Genomic DNA, 11,998 nt, shown 5'->3' on the forward strand with positions numbered 1-11,998 from the left:
CTTGGACCATTGGACATGACACACCCTATATGCATGACCCCGGGTGTGATATAGGGTTTATTTCGGACCGTAGGAAAATAATTGTTCTTTTTGGGGAGTGAGTTGTAGCTAGTGCTTTGACAAAGAGGGCCTGGAGTTGTTGAGTTGCTCCTTTTTCTCTACATTAATTGTTGCTATAATTGCCCCCAAATCAATATATATATATTTTTTTATTTATTTTTTTTTTATTTATTTTTTTTTTGAATGAAATCATTGTTTATTTGGAAATAATATATTTATATGGAATTTGACATTTTATAGTTGAAAAGGCAAGTTATGGTACGATTACATTTAGAATCATTTAAAATGACACACTGGTGAAAGGTTGATGAAGAAATCTCATCCTCTGAGTGGTTGTTCTGCGGAGTGCTTTGTAGTTCTCCAGATCAGCATCATGATGTGTCACTAAAATTTTCACTCCTTGCCCATTTTAGGCTATCAGCATGGATCAGAGTAGAATCAGTTTTGAACCTTTCATCGCTATTGAACAGAACATGATTCTTCTGTAATCCAATATTTCACAAAACTCTCCTCATCTTTAGCAACAAATCCATCTGGCATCTGATATTCCTGTTCCCGCTCATCATCATGATGGCCACAAACTCCACATGTCTTGCCCTTCATCCACAAAGCTGGTCTAACCTGGCATGTGACTCCATTGTAGTGAAGTTTCTCAATGCCAAAGTCAGGTGCGAGCAGGATAAGCCCATCAGTCTCCTTTTCAATCTTCAAATGCGGTTCAGAATGTGATTCATATGGCAGTCTGTTCACTTCAATGCCATTTATCGTCAGCTTAATGGAGTCAGCAGATGGATACATGTCAATATCGTAGCTGCCAAGTTTGACATTGATGGCCTTTTGCTCGGAAGACTCTTCCACTTTCTTCATCATCACCAGGAAGTTCAGATCAGGACTACAGTCTTGGACCAGGACATGGTAGCAGCTTCTGGGCATCGAGTAGTTAAAAGCGACATTATTGAAGGTGGTGACCGTGCAGCGACCTCTGAGGTTGTCCAGCAGGTACTCAGGGGCTTCAGTGAAATATTCCAGCTGGGGGACTGAAGGGCTGAGATCTGTGTAGGGTGAGCAGCAGGGATCGCAATTGGGAGCTGAATGGATCTGGAATACAGTGTGAGCTTTGGAACCTGCATAACCGCATCAATGGTTCTTGGAGAGCTTAGTGAGAGGACCACTGTTGCTTTCTTAGAGGGATTTTTCTGCAACTTTTCAGAGAACCCAGCCATGAGTGCAGCTCCTGGGACAAACTGTGCAGCCCATTTTCCAGCCGACTTTAGTTTTGATGGTATTCTGGGCCACTCCACCTTCAGCCTCAAGCCCGGTTGGCTGCCAAAGTGACCAGTTTGAGCCTTTGCAGCAATTTTGTAGTCCTGGCAATTCTGACCCCATTTCAGATAGGCCTGTGCTTCATGAGAGTTGACAACGACTGCATTTGCACATGCGCGCCATCTACTGGAGCCTGCGATTTCCACTGCATAGGCCTGGATCTGGGGCTTGGAGGTGTGGTAGTCGGCGTATACGATCACCTGGTATCCTTGTTTCTTGTTGTCATTTCTCACAGCTTGAGCAGTAACTGCCAGCACTGGGGGCTTGCTGTCTCCCATATATGCAGGCCTCTGAGATCTTCTGGCATTGGAGGCGCTGCTACTGCTGCTGCTTGAAGAGCTGGAGCTGGACTGGGAAGAAGCTCTGTGTCCTGAGGCTCTCTTCTTAGGATTAGAGTTTCTGTATGCTGGGGTGAAACGTAGGTCATAAATGTCAGGGTTCGACCGTTTCTTGTGGGACTAGTTGCTACTGCTGCTGCTGCTGCTGCTGCTGCTTGCACTGCTAATGCTCCATTGATTCCTGCGATTATGTTGAAGCTGTTGTTGGCTACCATGGTGAGAGGTTTGATGGCGCCTGAGACTTTTTCTTCTGTTGCTCCTGCTGCTACTGCTGCTACTGCTGCTGATGCTGCTGCTGCTGCTGCTGCTACTGCTGCTGCTACTGCTGTTTTGTCTCTTTTTGTTTCTGTTCTTACTGGCACTGTTGCTGCTGCTGCTGCTGCTGCTACTGCTGTTACTGCTACTGCTGCTTTGACCTTTGTTCTTTCTAGCATTTCTGCTATCTTTTTGATGATTGCTTCTTGAGGGGCTGCTAGATGATGATGATGATGATGATGAGGAGGAGGAGGAGGAGGAGGAGGAGGAGGAGGAGGAAGAGGAGGTAGAAGAGGAACTAGATGAACTTGATAAACTGTTCTTCTTTCCAGCCTTTGCAACCTCAGCAACATTCGGAATATGCTCCTTAGAATGTTTGTTTTTCCTCTGGTTTTTCTTGTTTTTTTTAAGCAAGCTTCCATTTCTAACCGTATATTCTTCATCAATTCCTAGAATCTTCTTCAGCTTCATTTGAACCACAGAGTCTTCAAGCTCTTCACCTTCGGTCTCCTCCACAGTTACCATGGTGATTATTTTTGATGCTGCTTTTGGTCCTGCCTGTACCTCTAGCATCAGTTTCTCGATAGCTGCATCTGCATGAGCTGGTTTTATGATAAGCTTGGCTTCATTCTCTCCAATTAATTTGTACAGAGGTGAATTTCTGAGGAAGGCAGCATTTTGTGATTTGTATTCGAGGCAGACGTGGAAGCCAAAGGTTTTAGCCTTCGCACAAGCCTGATATGCATTAGTACTTCTGGCAGCAGAGTGGTGATCTCTATCTTCTGCGGAGTAGGCGTACCTCTTGGACAAAAGTTCAGACGATACTTCCATCATGCTCGCCTCCGCTGATGACTTTCCTGTTGTCTCAAAATGTTTCTTAAGAATGTTTGGCACAGCTCCTTGTGTCAGTAATGGGGTTCTCTTGGCTGTATCCAGGTCTTCTACATTTCTTGTAACAGCAAACACCTGAGCTCTGGTTATTAGGAGTTCATTCTCCTGCTGGCATGGTGCTGTCTCAAACTTGATATTTTTGGCTTTCATGTCAATCTTGGCTGTGAATTTCATTGGAGCATTTGCACGAACCTTGGCATGAAACTTAATTCCAGCCTGGATGAGGTGGGTGTTGATACCCATAGTTGCCACAGTGTGCTTGGACACACTTGGCGCTACATCAGCATGAACCTGGATGTTAGACTCAAGAAGCTGAGAAAGGCTGAAATCCGAGGATGGAGAGGGAGACACCTTCACATCAGTGTTAACAGCAGCATTCGCTACAGCAGCAGAATATATGCTCAATTCCATGGGCAGGCCGACACAGGTGGGAACGATCTGTCGAACCTCAGCTGCCAACACTGGTTGGGCATATTGCCCAGCAACACCATTAAGAAGTTTGTTGATAACAGTTTTCACCATACTGTGCCTTGCTGCTGGTTCATTGAGAGCCTTAATGACAGTCTGAATAAATTCCTTGTTAATGTCAAGGAAGGCCATCTCCTGACCAAACAGCTTGATGTAAGACGAGATTAATGGGGCATCTGCAGGCAGTGCCTTAAAGCCCAGCAGCGTTTTTACAATCTGCTGGATTTTCTTGTGCATTGGATATTCAGCAAATGGAATATTCTGTTTCCTGAGAGTTTGTTCCAGACCTTCTGCTCGGACAGCAATCTCTAGAATATCAGCCTCTGCACCAGTTATGTACCCTCGGGTTTTGGCAAGCAGAAACACAGGGAACATTGTGTTAGCGCTGTTCATGAACAAGACATCTGCAGTTGCTCCAGCCATAAGTGCATATTGGAATGAACCGAAGTGTAAAGCTTTGCTGTAACGATAGCTCATTCTGTCGAGCTGGGGGTTCAACAACTTTACTGCAACACTGGAAGCAGCAGCCACTTGATGGAGCGATGGGACTTTGTTTCTGGACAAGGCCTTCATCTGTGAATAGACGAAACTTGCGAGTTGCAGGTTCACTTTGCTCTCCTTTGATGCAAGGTTGGCTATGGTTGTTACTAAGGCAAGACCAGGCTTGGTTTCAAATAGAACCACGGAGGCCATCATCAGGACTTCGGTTCGAACCTGGTGGTCCATGAAGATCTGTAAAAGAATTTCCTGAACCCTTCTCGGATCCTCCTTCACTATGTTTCTCAAAGCCATCACTGCATCAGTCTGGATCCTGACAGGGAGCTGATAAGCACTGGAGGAGAATCCTGGCAGGAACTTCTGGATGCGCTTGATACTGGCTGGCTGTCCTGCATTCCCAAGAGCCTTAAGAGCCAGCGCCATGTCCTCTTCATGGGCATTGTTGGCCGCTTCAGCTGCCAAGTCATGGAGGGGGGATAGAGCTTCCTCAGGACAGGAAGAGTGTGCACCACAGTACTTGTTCACCATGGACCCGTACGCCAGGATCGCTGCCTTGTATACAACAGGGGATTTCTGATGTTGCGCCACTTTCATTAAATCTTGAGCTACTTGTATGGTCTGGTGATCTGCTTTGGTGAACTGGACAGCTAGAGTGACAGCCTGGGCTGCCTCCCTGGGACTCAGCTCCTGGTCGTGGATCCTCTGCTTGATAACCTTCAGTGCATCAATGGTTCCCACTGCTGGGATGGCATTCAGCAGCCAGCGTCTGTACTGAGGTCTTTCTGCAAACTGCTTCCATATGGCTTGGATATTTTCATAGTTTGCAGCACGAAGAATCTGGGCAAGCTGTAGGAATTTGGCAGGAGCATCAGCATGTACCTGTTGTTGGTTATTTTGCACTAAATGCTGGAGGGTTTCTGCAACTTGTGTCTCAGGACTCCTTGTCTTTACTAACTGAATTGGCATCTGGAAAACCTCAGAAGCAAACTGGTATTGAAGACCCCCACGGTTCTGCAGTTCAGTCTGAGGAGAGTCAACTCGATTGCTTTTAGTTTCCACAAAAGTGAGCACTTGCCTGGCTTCCATTACAGCTGCACCATACAGTTCATAAAATGGGGAAAACTGATACACCTGCCGCGCAGTCACTTCAGTGATTAGAGCACCGCCATCTCTGGGCTTCATCTTATAGGTATATGTTGCCGCCCTTCTTAAATTCCGTGCAACCTTCTGACAAGAAGAGCATTTCTCCACGTACGCCATGCCGATGTTCTTCTCCACTTTATCCTGGCAGTTGCTCAGGTCCCTGGATTTCACAACAATGATTCTATCAGTTCTCTTGTCTTCTTGTATAACGTACCTTGTGTGGCAGACCCCAGTGACTCCAGACTCTTGCAAGTCATAGACATTCTGTGTTTTCTTGATGGTGACCTGCAGCATGTTCACGATCCCTCTGTAAATGTTGAGTATAGTTTCAGAAACACCATCTGGGGCGTACATGTTTCCAACACGTCCATTGCTGTACTAAAACTTTACAGGTCTGCTGAGTTGAACAGCAAGAGCCTGGGTCAGCTTTGAGGAGCGAGTGAAAGGATCCTTGGGCCAGATACCATTGTACTCTTTGATTTCAGGAGATGTGATCCTGAGGAGATAGGCCTTCTGTGCAAATCCACTGATCTCCACCTTGCAGTTCAGTTTTATTCCAGATCTGGCCAGGCCAGCCTCTGGTAATCCATTCAGGATAATGGCCTCGTACTGGAACACATAGGTCTTACTTTCACTGAAGACGGGTTCATAGTTGTACTGCTCACAAATCAATATTGACAGACTATCGGTCTCACTTAGTTCCATGTCCCAGGTAGAGCCTCCCCTCGTCATTGGGCAGCATGTGCTAGGAGCAGGCTAAGTTTTTTTTGAGAAATCCACAATTATTTCTGTCAATTTGTACTCTTTATCTCTCGCACTTTCTCTCTTTCTTTCATTTTCTTTCTCTCTCTCCCCTTTTTCTTACTCTTTCTATCTCGTCATTGAAGTGCTCGGATGTTACATTGACGATGTTTTGGGTATTCTTGATTTTGTGGGGCTGGTAAATCCATGCACGTGTTTATGCTGAACATTGTCTTGTTAATGACAATGTACGAATGAAGAAGTTACCATTTCTGCAGACTGGTGTTCCATATCTGCCCTTCCGCTGCAAACAAGTCACAGTGCTTTGAATTTAACCATTACAATGTCTTACAAGTTGCTATTCCCTATATGTGTTGTTTAACGTACTAAGTTTGTTTGATGTATTGTTGCCCTATGCTGAGCTCATAGTGAAAGTAGCCGGTATAATTCATTATATATATTTTTCTCCTGATCAGAGTAGTATTTAAGTTTGTTTTAAAAGGCTTGTACCAGCCCTTGAAAAAATTCCCAACCCATCATGGAGTCACCTTTATGACCATCTGCAAACTAGGTTCACCATGCAGGCTAAAAAGTTAGATAACTTTTGTCGTGAATGGCAGGCACACAGTAAGGCACATACATTTCCCTGGCTAGACGGGTGAACCTTTTACAACAACATTATAGAACACACATGAATACACCTTTGGACCAAATATATAGGACAGAGAAAAACTGAAAGAGGGGCGCTGTTAGAGCAATGCACCACTTTAAGGTGGCCCGACCTGTGTTTCTGACCCAGAACGTGCAAAGTGTCTGCATCTCCACCACCATACACAGGCACAGAGATACACTCTCTCTCACAGACATCAAACCACAAGATCTAGGGCAGGGAGGTTGCCAGATTGGCAAACTCAGCAAATTCCTGCCTCATCCTAGTTCAATCCTAGGATCTCTGGTAGCTCGGACCCCCATGCACCACCTTCAGACCACAAAACATACACTCCACAGGTGACCTCGTAAGTCATTTCTGGTCTTAACAATAACACAACTAGTGACAGCGAGAAAGAATACATCAGTACCCTAGGACCGAATAGCGAGAATGAGGGTACAGGGAGAGTCATGTCAGGGATCAACAGGATGCTCAAAGACTCCCACCCACTATTGTCCATCCTAGGCTGTCCTGAGGAGGGACCTGTGGTACCAATGTGGATTACCGGAACACCTTACCACATTTTGCTTGACTCAGGGGCAAAGAGGTTGTGCCTACGGGAGGGAACAGTACCCTATCAAATCGCACTGCAACCGCACAAGGGGTCTCAGGCACCAAGGCAGGGTCACCTTCACAGAACCCCTTGAGCTGGGGTTAGTAGGAAAAAGGGTGAGGGAACAGTTGTTGTATTTCCCTTTGTTCCAGACTACTATATGTCCATCCAATTTGCTGAGAATGGGACAAGAGCCTGCTCCCTCTCTGGAGCTACCTCCTCAGAGCACCAACCAGGAGACACTCCCACTCCACATAGACACCAGCCAGGGTGGCCCCAACTAGTCTGGCCCCCCTAGCAAGGGCTTTCTTGGGGTTTACAGGAAATCGCTACTAGCTATGTGAGTTGGCTTAGCGGTGGGCATGCCACAAACACCATCTCTTGGTGGAGATGTCCCCTGGCGCTAAGTGGGAACTGGCCCAAGGCACAGAGTGGCAATGGTAGCGACTAACAGGCTGTACGTACCCCAGGAATACCAAGATCAGCTTCTAGTGCCACTCTAGCACCTCCCATAGTGGGGAAGTGGTACAGACAAGGTTGCCCAGCAATATGCAGTGCGTCCCATGCACCCAAAGCCTCTGGCCTACCGCCTAACACGGCACCCAAGCGAGTGACTATTGGGGGTACTCAACAGACACATTAAATGGTAAACCACCCTCTACGCAATGGTCAAATAGGAAGGGACAAAACCAGGAGCAGGCCCAAAAAGACACCGCTAAGCTGGTCCAACATAATTTAAATAAGACCTCCTCAAGGAGGCTGTGTTGGTTGCAAGAGTGTGGAAAGCACCAGTCTTGAAGGGCGCTCTGCTGCCGAACCCCAGAGGGTTTCCACCCAGTCCTAATGGCAGAGTTCAAGGAGGCTAGCAGCAGCCAGAACTCAGAGATTGCTACTACTGTCACCGAATTGGACATATTGCCGACCGCTGCTGCATGATGACTTATCAGGAGCAAAGATCAATAGGTCTGGGCCAGTCTCCACAAAATTCCCATCCACAAAATTAAGCCCAGATAACCTGAGTATGCAGCACATTCAGCCACAAGGAAATCAGTTAGCAAACACACTATCGCAACAAGGACCAGGTGATTGTCCAAACACATGGCAATTGCAGCAGGCAGGGAACCTATCCCATCAAGAACAAGGGCCACATCCACGGCAGGGAGAGGTGACTGTCTGAGGAGGTAATAACTTTACACAATCACGTGCTGCTCCAAATGCACAGCAAGCCTAAAATCACAAATATGACTTATCCATTTCATACCCATATCAGAGACCTCACCAAAAGAATAAAGACTAGTGACACTGCATTAGAAGAAAACTCATGCCTTTACTTACATTGAGGAAAACCTCAGAACTTCTGTATGTTCTGTCGATTGGGAATCCATGCTAAAGTCCAACATCTTGGGTGCCTCCAGGGGCCTAGACCCCTCTCTGCTGCTAGTCGCCCAAGGCGAGGTTGGCTGGCCGCACCCCAAGGAAGGGTAGTATGCGAGAGGTCAGGGCAGCCACTCAACCAGCGCATAAATACTGGCACCCAGTTCCACTCACCCAAGTCCAGTGGGGAGGGGTTCTTATGACTAGGGTAAAATAACACCATTCTTCAGCATTTTTAGGCCCCTTTCTGTTCCAAAGCGATATGATGCTCCTGTGCCAGAAGGCAGGTTTTCCAAATGCTAGGGATAGTGGTGTCCCCTGAACGCTATAGTCCACACACAGATAAACAACAATTTGGCACCAAGTGAGAAAGGAGGTTCACCAGGGCAATCAGCCATCTCAGTTTGTTATTCACAGCACAACAGGTCCCAGCCGCACTCATGACTCCAGTCCAAGTAAGAGATCTTGCCTCCTGCTCTCTCCCAAAGCTTCCAAAACAGCCAACATCTGGTATCAGATCTTGCCCCTCCAAAGCAAACGGGAGTTGCGTGTCACCAGGTAGGAAGTCACCGATTCCTGCTGAGGGCAGGAGGCCCAAAGCATCCGGGATCCGAGGGAGAGGGGGTGACAGGAGGGAAAGAGCTACCCTAGAAGACCAAGGCAGCTTGCATACAAGGCGTACGGCTATGCTCACCATTGTAGCCTGCTTGTCAACTCAGATAACACAGGGCCTCATGAACATTGTCCAAGGAAGCAATACGCCGGATCCCTGTCATTGCCACATCTGAATAGCACCTGGCCACAGAGCAGCTTCTCATCACCTACAGGTATGCTGCATTAGAACCAAAACATCACAAGACCTTAAGAAGGTGTCAAATAGCCTACAGGAAGAAGCCCAAAAATGAAACTTCCAGAAAAAGGGTGTAGCTAAAACACCCAAATCCACGAGGAAAAACCTCGCTATAAGCCACGTGCAGAGACCAGAGGGTCATACACGTGTCCTCAGGGCATGAGGCATTTACCCATAATCCCCAAATTATGACACGCCCCTCTTCCTTTCATGGCGCATCAAGCATTTGTACGTCAACAGGTACTATCTGCATCGGTAAAACTACACACACGCGTTAGGAAAAGTAGGGTATGAGAGGGCTGGTATTGCCTATAAAATGCTAGATAGGTAAAAATAGTAATACGTGCACCCATACAAATCTCACCGCTAAAACACCCACCTCTGTCAGGGGGAGGACCAAAATGCCCCAAAAAGCCAAAACCCAGGTGCTCTATGACTAAATGTTCATATCTCCTAAAAATGACTCAGCAACTGGGGCCACCTTTTTGTACCCCTCTAAAAAGTTATGCAAAATTAACATACCAAATGTTCGCCAAAAATGACTGCCACAGTAATTTCCAAGACTGAATAATGATGCATGTTGCTCTACAAGCTAACCTGAAACCCACAAATCTTATTCAGCAGGTCTGAAATAAAAACCTATGAGCACCAACTTCACTGAGGCTCGCCATCTCTCTTCAGTAGCAACTTCCGAAGTCCCAACGAGGCCCAAGGGTACAAGCCTAAAAGACCACACACTCTTTTTTACAGACAAGATTTTGAAAACAGACTCTTCACACTCTGCCAAGCAAAGATACCTCTGGACACCATCCCATTACCTGCAATGTTTCAAAAGCTATATAGTATTGCACATGTGTATATTGTCCACATCCATCCACAGTGAGATATGTGCCTAGTCACATGGAGCCTATCTCGACATTTCTACAGCACTTGTATAGAGACCTCTCCCACCTCACTTTCACTTACACTGAACCAAACACTAGTATTCCACACGCAGTGCACAGCTCACTCTTGCACAAAACATGGTACCAACACATGACCAGAATCAACAATAACAGATTCCCTTTTCACTTGTAATGTTAGCTTTCCTTACTAGATGTTAATTACAAACTGGTAATAAAAGACTAACCTATTGTCCCGAATTCCCAATTTGGAGGATTCCAAGACGAAGACCGATTTTATGCGTTATGATAAAAACAATGATAAACTAATAATAAAACAAGTGAACATAAAATAATTGTAAATGATGACAATGAAAAGCCACTTAATACCTGAAAGAGTTGTTTGTATAAATATATTGCATATGTTTTATTATTTACCAAACATTAACATTAAAATTCCATATTGCACCGAAATTTTAAATACAAAATCACAGTTCAATTCTGTCAATATGAGGTAGAATAAAAAAAATTACAAGTGCATGTGTTTAAAATCTTTTACATGAAAAGCGTTTGCGCAACACCCTATATATGGATTACAATAATAACAATACCAATCAATTATTACATTTCATATAAAAAAATAACATATTCAAAATTATTGTTGAGGGACAAATTATTATTATTATTCTGAGTTTTGTATAGCGCCTGGTTACCTATAGGCATCCCAGCGCTTACCAGAACATAACACTACTAGAGAATGAAGGGATTAAACAGAAAACAAAAAAGTTTTTAAAAGTTTTCGAAACCGAAGAAGGCTAGCTTCCGAACGCAGTTGTAGGGGCAACGAGTTCCACAAAGAGGCCACATTTATTGAAAACCTTCTGCCACCCGTTCTTGCCTTTTTCACCCTGCCAACCTGAAGGAGATGTTGATGGTCAGAGCGAAGAGAGCGAGGGGCCTTGTAAGGCTGGACCATCTCCTCCAGAATAGGTGGGCCTACCCCGTGCAGAACTTTGTGAGCGATACAAAGTGACTTGAATTTCACCCTGTCCCTCACAGGGAGCCAGTGCAGTGCCCTCAACGCCGGGCGAGCAGATTGACGCCTGGGGAGACCCGTCAAAAGCCTGGCCGCCGCGTTCTGCACTTGCTGCAGTTTATTCAGGGTAGATTCGGGTGCACCCAGGAATAACGCATTGCTGAAGTCCAGCCGCGAGATGATAAGTCCCTGGATGAGAAGCCTTCGGGTGGTCACTGGGAGCAGAGGCAGAATCTTCTGGGCTGCGCGGAGCAGGCCAAAGCACACGCCAGCAGTCTTTTTGGCATGAGTTTTAAACGATAGGTCCTGCTCCAGCCATACCCCCAAGCTCTTGATCTCCTGTTTGGGGGGGGGTACCGGTCCCAGACAGTCTGGCCAGCTGCTGGGGGACAGAGATGGAGAGGAGTTCCCCAGCAGCATCAGTTCCGTCTTGGAGCCATTTAACTTTAGGGCTGAGCTGCACATCCACGTGTAGATCTTCTCGAGACACGTGTGCAGCCGGTCGGGATGGTGCGCCGACTGGGAGAGGCCTACCACCAGCTGAGTATCATCAGCATAACTGATGATTTTAATACCCAGCGGCAGTACCACACTCTCCAGGGGGGCCATGTAAACGTTGAATAAGGTAGGGCTCAATGAAGAGCCCTGTGGCACACCACACTGGAGAGGGGTTGAAGATGATTTTTCATGGCCTTCCCACACCTCAAATGAACGATCTTCCAAAAAGGAAGCGAACCATTTGAGGGCCAGACCCGTGACCCCCACCCCTGACAGCCGTTGGAGAAGCACCTGATGGTCCACGGTGTCAAAAGCAGCGCTGAGGTCCAGGAGGATCACTGCCACTGATCCCCCCGAATCCAGCATGCTCCTAGCATTCT

General features: G+C 46.4%; 1 pseudogene; it reads right to left on the bottom strand.

Annotated features, from left to right (window-relative positions):
• Positions 1–412: 412 nt before the first annotated feature.
• Positions 413–5,681, bottom strand: LOC144820097 (vitellogenin-A2 pseudogene; annotated as a pseudogene).
• Between the last annotated feature and the right edge of the window lie 6,317 nt (positions 5,682–11,998).

Source organism: Lissotriton helveticus, chromosome 2_1 (genome assembly GCF_964261635.1).
Source record: "Lissotriton helveticus chromosome 2_1, aLisHel1.1, whole genome shotgun sequence".
Lineage (NCBI taxonomy): Eukaryota > Metazoa > Chordata > Amphibia > Caudata > Salamandridae > Lissotriton > Lissotriton helveticus.